The 8070-nt window shown below is 39.8% G+C and overlaps 2 non-coding genes across 2 annotated transcripts; both read right to left on the minus strand.

The window, feature by feature from the left end:
• Nucleotides 1-358: 358 nt before the first annotated feature.
• LOC130959042 (small nucleolar RNA R71) lies at nt 359-466 on the minus strand. The gene has a single exon (XR_009078139.1). It is a non-coding gene; the product is annotated as a small nucleolar RNA R71 (small nucleolar RNA).
• A 7294-nt stretch (nt 467-7760) lies between these two features.
• Nucleotides 7761-7868, minus strand: LOC130959043 (small nucleolar RNA R71). The gene has a single exon (XR_009078140.1). It is a non-coding gene; the product is annotated as a small nucleolar RNA R71 (small nucleolar RNA).
• Nucleotides 7869-8070: the final 202 nt, after the last annotated feature.

The following is an 8070-nucleotide window of genomic DNA, read 5'->3' on the forward strand; positions in this document are numbered from 1 at the left end:
GGGTGACTTTACTGCACCTACTCCCGACTTCTATGGGAGAAGCATCTCTATCCCTGCCATTGGAGCAAACAACTTTGAGCTTAAGCCTCAATTAGTTTCTCTAATGCAACAGAATTGCAAGTTCCATGGACTTCCATTGGAAGATCCTCATCAGTTCTTAGCTGAATTCTTGCAAATCTGTGACACTGTCAAGACTAATGGGGTAGACCCTGAGGTCTACAGACTTATGCTATTCCCTTTTGCTGTAAGAGATAGAGCTAGGACATGGTTGGACTCACAACCTAAAGAAAGCCTGGACTCTTGGGAAAAGCTAGTCAATGCCTTATTGGCAAAGTTCTTTCCACCTCAAAAATTGAGTAAGCTTAGAGTGGAAGTCCAAACCTTCAGACAGAAGGAAGGAGAATCCCTCTATGAAGCTTGGGAAAGATACAAACAATTGATCAGAAAGTGTCCCTCTGATATGCTTTCTGAATGGAGCATCATAGGTATTTTCTATGATGGTCTCTCTGAACTATCCAAGATGTCTTTGGATAGCTCTGCTGGAGGATCTCTTCATCTGAAGAAGACGCCTACAGAGGGTCAAGAGCTACTTGAAATGGTTGCAAATAACCAATTCATGTATACTTCTGAAAGGAATCCTGTGAACAATGGGACAAGTCAGAAGAAAGGAGTTCTTGAGATTGATACTCTGAATGCCATAGTGGCTCAGAATAAAATATTGACTCAACAAGTCAATTTGATTTCTCAAAGTCTGTCTGGAATTCAAAATGCACCAAGCAGTACTAAGGATGCTTCATCTGAAGAAGAAGCCTATGATCCTGAGAACCCTTCAATGGAAGAGGTGAATTACCTAGGAGAACCCTATGGAAACACCTATAATTCTTCATGGAGAAATCACCCAAATTTCTCATGGAAGAATCAAGAGAGACCTCAATAAGGTTTCAACAATAATGGTGGAAGAAACAGGTTTAGCAATGGCAAGCCTTTTCCATCATCTTCTCAGCAACAGACAGAGAATTCTAAGAAGAACCCCTCTGACTTAGCAACCATGGTCTCTGATCTAATCAAAACCACTCAAAGTTCATGACTGAAACAAGATCCTCCATTAGAAATTTGGAGGCACAAGTGGGACAGCTGAGCAAGAAAGTTACTGAACTCCCTCCTAGTACTCTCCCAAGTAATACAGAAGAAAATCCAAAAGGAGAGTGCAAAGCCATAACCATGGCCGAATCTGGAGAGGAAAGAGAGGAAGTGGACGCCACTGAGGAAGGCCTCAATGGGCGTGCACTAGCCTCCACAGAGTTCCCCAATGAGGAACCATGGGAATCTGAGGCTCAACATGAGACCATAGAGATCCCACTGGATTTACTTCTGCCATTCATGAGCTCTGATGAGTATTCTTCCTCTGAAGAGGATGAGTATGTCACTGAAGAGCAAGTTGCTAAATACCTTGGAGCAATTATGAAGCTAAATGACAAGTTATTTAGAAATGAGACTTGGGAGGATGAACCCCCTTTGCTCACCAAAGAACTGGATGACTTGTCTAGGCAGAGATTACCTCAAAAGAGACAAAATCCTGGGAAGTTTTCCATACCTTGTACCATAGGCACCATGACCTTCAAGAAGGCTCTGTGTGACTTAGGGTCAAGTGTAAACCTCATGCCTCTCTCTGTAATGGAGAAGCTAAGGATCTTTGAGGTACAAGCTGCAAGAATCTCACTAGAGATGGCAGACAACTCAAGAAAACAAGCTCATGGACTTGTAGAGGATGTATTGGTGAAGATTGAAGACCATTACATCCCTACTGATTTCATAGTCCTAGAGACTGGGAAGTGCATGGATGAATCCATCATCCTTGGCAGACCCTTCCTAGCCACAGCAAAGGCTGTGATTGATGTTGATGGAGGTGAACTAATCATTCAAGTGAATGAAGAATCCTTTGTGTTTAAGGCTCAAGGATATCCCTCTGTCACCATGGAGAGGAAGCATGAAGAGCTTCTCTCAAATCAGAGTCAAACAGAGCCCCCACAGTCAAACTCTAAGTTTGGTGTTGGGAGGCCACAACCAAACTCTAAGTTTGGTGTTGAACCCCCACATTCAAACTCTAAGTTTGGTGTTGGGAGGTTCCAACATTGCTCTGAGTATCTGTGAGGCTCCATGAGAGCCCTCTGTCAAGCTACTGACATTAAAGAAGCGCTTGTTGGGAGGCAACCCAATGTTATATTTTTATCTATTTTCTTTTGTTATTTTATTTTTTTGTAGGTTGATGATCATAAGAAGACACAAAATCAATTGAAAAAGCAAAAACAGAATGAAAAACAGGAAGAAAAACAGCACACCCTGGAGGAAGAACCCACTGGCGTTTAAACGCCAGTGAGGCTAGCAGTTGGGCGTTTAACGCCTAGTCTGGCACCATTCTGGGCGTTTAACGCCAGAAAGGGGCACCAAACTGGCGTTAAACGCCAGAAAAGGGCAAGAACCTGGCGTTAAACGCCAGGAATGGGCATCAGCCCGGCGTTTAACGCCAGAAATGGCTCAAAACATGATTTTGAATGCCACTTGGTGCAGGGATGACTTTTCCTTGACACCTCAGGATCTGTGGACCCCACAGGATCCCCACCAACCCCACCACACTCTCTCTTCTTCACCCATTCACCAATCACCTCAACACCTCTTCCCCATAAACCCTTCTTCACTCCTTCATTTTCACACCACCTAAACACCACTTCTCCCCCTCCTTGGCCGAACACAAAGCCATCTCCCTCTCCTCCATTTCTTCTTCTTCTACTCTCTTCTTTCTTCTTTTGCTCGAGGACGAGCAAACCTTTTAAGTTTGGTGTGGTAAAAGCATTACTTTTTATTTTTCCATACCATTTATGGCATCCAAAGCCGGTTCAACTGAGAAGGCATGACCTCAAGCCCATCACTAAGAAAAGGATGGAGCAAACAAGAGACCCCCCTCATAAAGTCCCTAAGATGCCTCAAGGGATGCACTTTCCTCCACAAAACTATTGGGAGCAAATCAACACCTCCCTAGGAGAATTGAGTTCCAACATGGGACAACTAAGGGTGGAGCACCAAGAACACTCCATTCTCCTCCATGAAATTAGAGAAGATCAAAGAATCATGAGAAAGGAGCAACAAAGACAAGGAAGAGACATTGAGGAGCTCAAGCACTCCATAGGATCTTCAAGAGGAAGAACAAGCCGCCATCACTAAGGTGGACCCGTTCTTTAATTTCCTTGTTCTTTGTTTTTCTGTTTTTCGAATTTTTATGCTTATGTTTATCTATGTTTGTGTCTTATGATCATTAGTGTCTTAGTGTCTATGCCTTAAAGCTATGAAAATGAATCCATCACCTTTCTTAAATGAAAACTGTTTTTAATCACAAAAGAACAAGAAGTACAGGATTTCAAATTCATCTTTAAAACTAGCTTAATTAGTTTGATGTGGTGACAATACTTTTTGTTTTCTGAATGTATGCTTGAACAGTGCATATGTCTTTTGAATTTGTTGTTCATGAATGTTAAAATTGTTGGCTCTTGAAAGAATGATGAAAAAGGAGACATGTTACTGAGGATCTGAAAAATCATAAAAATGATTCTTGAAGCAAGAAAAAGCAGTGAATACAAAAAAAAAAAACGAAAAAAAAGAGAAAAAGAAAAAGAAAAAAAAAGAAAGAAATAAAGTTGTGATCCAAGGCAAAAAGAGTGTGCTTAAGAACCCTGGACACCTCTAATTGGGGACTCTAGCAAAGCTGAGTCACAATCTGAAAAGGTTCACCCAATTATTTGTCTGTGGCATGTATGTATCCGGTGGTAATACTGGAAAACAGAGTGCTTTGTGCCACGGCCAAGACTCATAAAGTAGCTGTGTTCAAGAATCATCATACCTAACTAGGAGAATCAATAACACTATCTGGATTCTGAGTTCCTAGAGAAGCCAATCATTCTGAATTTCAAAGGATAGAGTGAGATGCCAAAACTGTTCGGAGGCAAAAAGCTACTAGTCCCGCTCATCTAATTTGGAGCTAAGTTTCATTGATAATTTGGAGTCTATAGTATATTCTCTTCTTTTTATCTTATTTGATTTTCAGTTGCTTGGGGACAAGCAACAATTTAAGTTTGGTGTTGTGATGAGCGGATAATTTGTACGCTTTTTGGCATTGTTTTTAGTATGTTTTTAGTATCTTTTAGTTAGTTTTTATTATATTTTTATTAGTTTTTAGTTAAAATTCACTTTTTTGGACTTTACTATGATTTTGTGTGTTTTTCTGTGATTTCAGGTATTTTCTGGCTTAAATTGAGGGATCCGAGCAAAAATCTGATCCAGAGACTGAAAAGGACTGCAGATGCTGTTGGATTCTGACCTCCCTGCACTCGAAGTGGATTTTCTGGAGCTACAGAAGCCCAATTGGCGTGCTCTCAATGGCGTTGGAAAGTAGACATCCTGGGATTTCCAGCAATATATGATAGTCCATACTTTGCCCAAGATTTGATGGCCCAAACCGGCGTTCAAAGTCACCTACAGAAATTCCAGCGTTAAACGCCGGAACTGGCACCTAATTGGGAGTTAAACGCCCAAACTGGCATAAAAGCTGGCGTTTAACTCCAAGAAGAGTTTCTACAGGAAAATGCTTCATTGCTCAGCCCAAGCGCACACCAAGTGGGCCCGGAAGTGGATTTTTATGTCATTTACTTATCTCTGTACACCCTAGACTACTAGTTCTCTATATATAGGACCTTTGACTATTGTATTTTCATCTTGGTTCTTATGGTTCCCTCTCTGGGACCGAAGCCAATGATCACTCTTGTTCTTATGTATTTTCAACGGTGGAGTTTCTACACACCATAGATTAAGGTGTGGAGCTCTGCTGTACCTCGAGTATTAATGCAATTACTATTGTTCTTCTATTCAATTCCGCTTGTTCTTTGTCCAAGATATCACTTGCTCTTCAACTTGATGAATGTGATGATCCGTGACACTCATCATCATTCTCACCTATGAACAAAGTGACTGACAACCACTCTTGTTCTACAAGCATATGAGGCTCTAGTGTTTATCTCTTGGATTCTTTAACCGGAATCTTCGTGGTATAGGCGAGAACTGATGGCGGCATTCAAGAGAATCCAGAAGGTCTAACCTTGTCTGTGGTATTCTGAGTAGGATTCAATGATTGAATGACTGTGACGTGCTTCAAACTCCTAGCAGGCGGGGCGTTAGTGACAGACGCAAAAGAATCGCTGGATTCTATTCCGGCCTGACCGAGAACCGACAGCTGATTAGCCATATGCTGTGACAGAGCATAGGAACATTTTCACTGAGAGGATGGGAGGTAGCCACTGACAACGGTGAAACCCTTGCATAAGCTTGCCATGGAAAGGAGTAAGAAGGATTGGATGAAGACAGTAGGAAAGCAGAGAGACGGAAGGGAAGGCATCTTCATACGCTTATCTGAAGCTCTCACCAATGATATACATAAGTATCTCTATCTTTATCTTTATGTTTTATTCATCATCTATACCCATTTGAGTCTGCCTGACTAAGATTTAGAAGGTGACCATAGCTTGCTTCATACCAACAATCTCCGTGGGATCGACCCTTACTCGCGTAAGGTATTACTTGGACGACCCAGTGCACTTGCTGGTTAGTTGTGCAAAGTTGTGTAGTGATCACAATTTCGCGCACCAAGTTTTTGGCGCCGTTGCCGGGGATTGTTCGAGTATGGACAACTGACGGTTCATCTTGTTGCTTAGATTAGGTATTTTTTTTCAGAGTTCTTAAGAATGAATTCTAGTGTTTCAAGGTGATGTTCTTATCATCACCAAAGCTGATTGATCATCATCAATTTAGCTCTTGAATGCAATGTCCTGCTGAAGCTTAGCTAGCTATGTCTAATTCCTTTAGACTAAAGCTTTAGACTAACATTGCATGATTCCTGGAATTCTCATTAAGAATTTTGATACCTTTATTTTCTTCTTCCACTTAATTTTCGAAAAAACCAAAAAAAAAAAAAAATTACAAAATCATAAAAACAAAAAAAATATTTCTTGTTTAAGTCTAGTGTCTCATTTTAAGTTTGGTGTCAATTGCATGTTTCTGTTCTTCTTGCATTTTTCAAATTTATGCATGTGTCTTCATATATCTTCAAGTTGTTCTTGATGATTTCCTTGTTTTGATCTTTGAATTCTATTGACTTGAGTGTTTTGTTATTTCTTATATGCATTCTCATTTTGTTAGTGTCAATAGTATACAAACTGCTAAGTTTGGTGTCTTGCATGCATTGTTATTTGATTTTAGTTGCAATTTTGATTATCAAAAATCCAAAAATATTTTTAATTTGTGTCTTTTCAAGTCAATAATACAAAGAATTGAAGATTCAGAACATACTGCAGAGGAATCAACAGAAAAAGCTGGGCATTCAAAAATGCCCAGTGAAGAAGACAGACTGGCGTTTAAACGCCAGCCAGGGTGCCTGGCTGGGCGTTTAACGCCCAAAAGGGTAGTAGTTTGGGCGTTAAACGCCAGAATGTGCACCATTCTGGGCGTTTAACGCCAGGATGGCAAAAGGGGGAAGATTTGTTTTCAAAATCAATTTTTTTTCAAGTTTTCAAAGTTTTTCAAAATCAAATCTTTTTCAAATCAAATCTTTTCAATCAAATGTTTTCAAAATCAATTTCTTTCCTTTTTCAAAGATACTTACTAACAATTAATGATTTGATTGAACATTTTAAGTATGTTGCCTTTTCTGTTGAGAAAGGTTTAATGTTTGAATCATATCTTTTCTTGTTAGGCAAGTCATTAATTTTTAAAATCAAATCTTTTTAAATTGTTTTCAAAATCATATCTTTTCAATCATATCTTTTTAATCACATCTTTTTCAAAATAGTTTTCAAATCATATCTTTTTTTTTTTCTTTCTTCAAAATCTTTTCAAAAATCACTTGATTCCTGTTCCACTTTCATTTTCGAAAATCAAGTAGTGTTTTCAAAAATGTTTTCAAAATCTTTTACTTAATTTTCGAAAATTACTTCCCTCCTTCTCACATCCTTCTATTTATGGACTAACACTATCCCTTAATGCAAAATTCGAACTCCATCTTCTTTGATAAGTTCGAATTTTCTACTTCTGTCTTCTACTCTTCTTTTCCTCTGACACTTCCAGGAATCTCTATACTGTGACATAGAGGATTCCACATTTTCTTGTTTTCTTCTCTTATGAGCAGGAGCAAAGACAAAAGCATTCTTGTTGAGGCTGACCCTGAACCTGAAAGGACCTTGAAGCGAAAGCTAAGAGAAGCTAAGGCACAACTCTCTGTAGAGGACCTGACCGAATTCTTCAAAGAAGAAGAACACATGGCAGCCGAAAACAACAACAATGCAAACAATGTAAGGAAGGTGCTGGGTGACTTTACTGCACCTACTCCCGACTTCTATGGGAGAAGCATCTCTATCCCTGCCATTGGAGCAAACAACTTTGAGCTTAAACCTCAATTAGTTTCTCTAATGCAACAGAATTGCAAGTTCCATGGACTTCCATTGGAAGATCCTCATCAGTTCTTAGCTGAATTCTTGCAAATCTGTGACACTGTCAAGACTAATGGGGTAGACCCTGAGGTCTACAGACTTATGCTATTCCCTTTTGCTGTAAGAGACAGAGCTAGGACATGGTTGGACTCACAACCTAAAGAAAGCCTGGACTCTTGGGAAAAGCTAGTCAATGCCTTATTGGCAAAGTTCTTTCCACCTCAAAAATTGAGTAAGCTTAGAGTGGAAGTCCAAACCTTCAGACAGAAGGAAGGAGAATCCCTCTATGAAGCTTGGGAAAGATACAAACAATTGATCAGAAAGTGTCCCTCTGATATGCTTTCTGAATGGAGCATCATAGGTATTTTCTATGATGGTCTCTCTGAACTATCCAAGATGTCTTTGGATAGCTCTGCTGGAGGATCTCTTCATCTGAAGAAGATGCCTACAGAGGGTCAAGAGCTACTTGAAATGGTAGTAAATAACCAATTCATGTATACTTCTGAAACGAATCCTGTGAACAATGGGACAAGTCAGAAGAAAG

The sequence above is a fragment of the Arachis stenosperma genome, chromosome 10 (genome assembly GCF_014773155.1).
Source record: "Arachis stenosperma cultivar V10309 chromosome 10, arast.V10309.gnm1.PFL2, whole genome shotgun sequence".
NCBI classification, from domain to species: domain Eukaryota; kingdom Viridiplantae; phylum Streptophyta; class Magnoliopsida; order Fabales; family Fabaceae; genus Arachis; species Arachis stenosperma.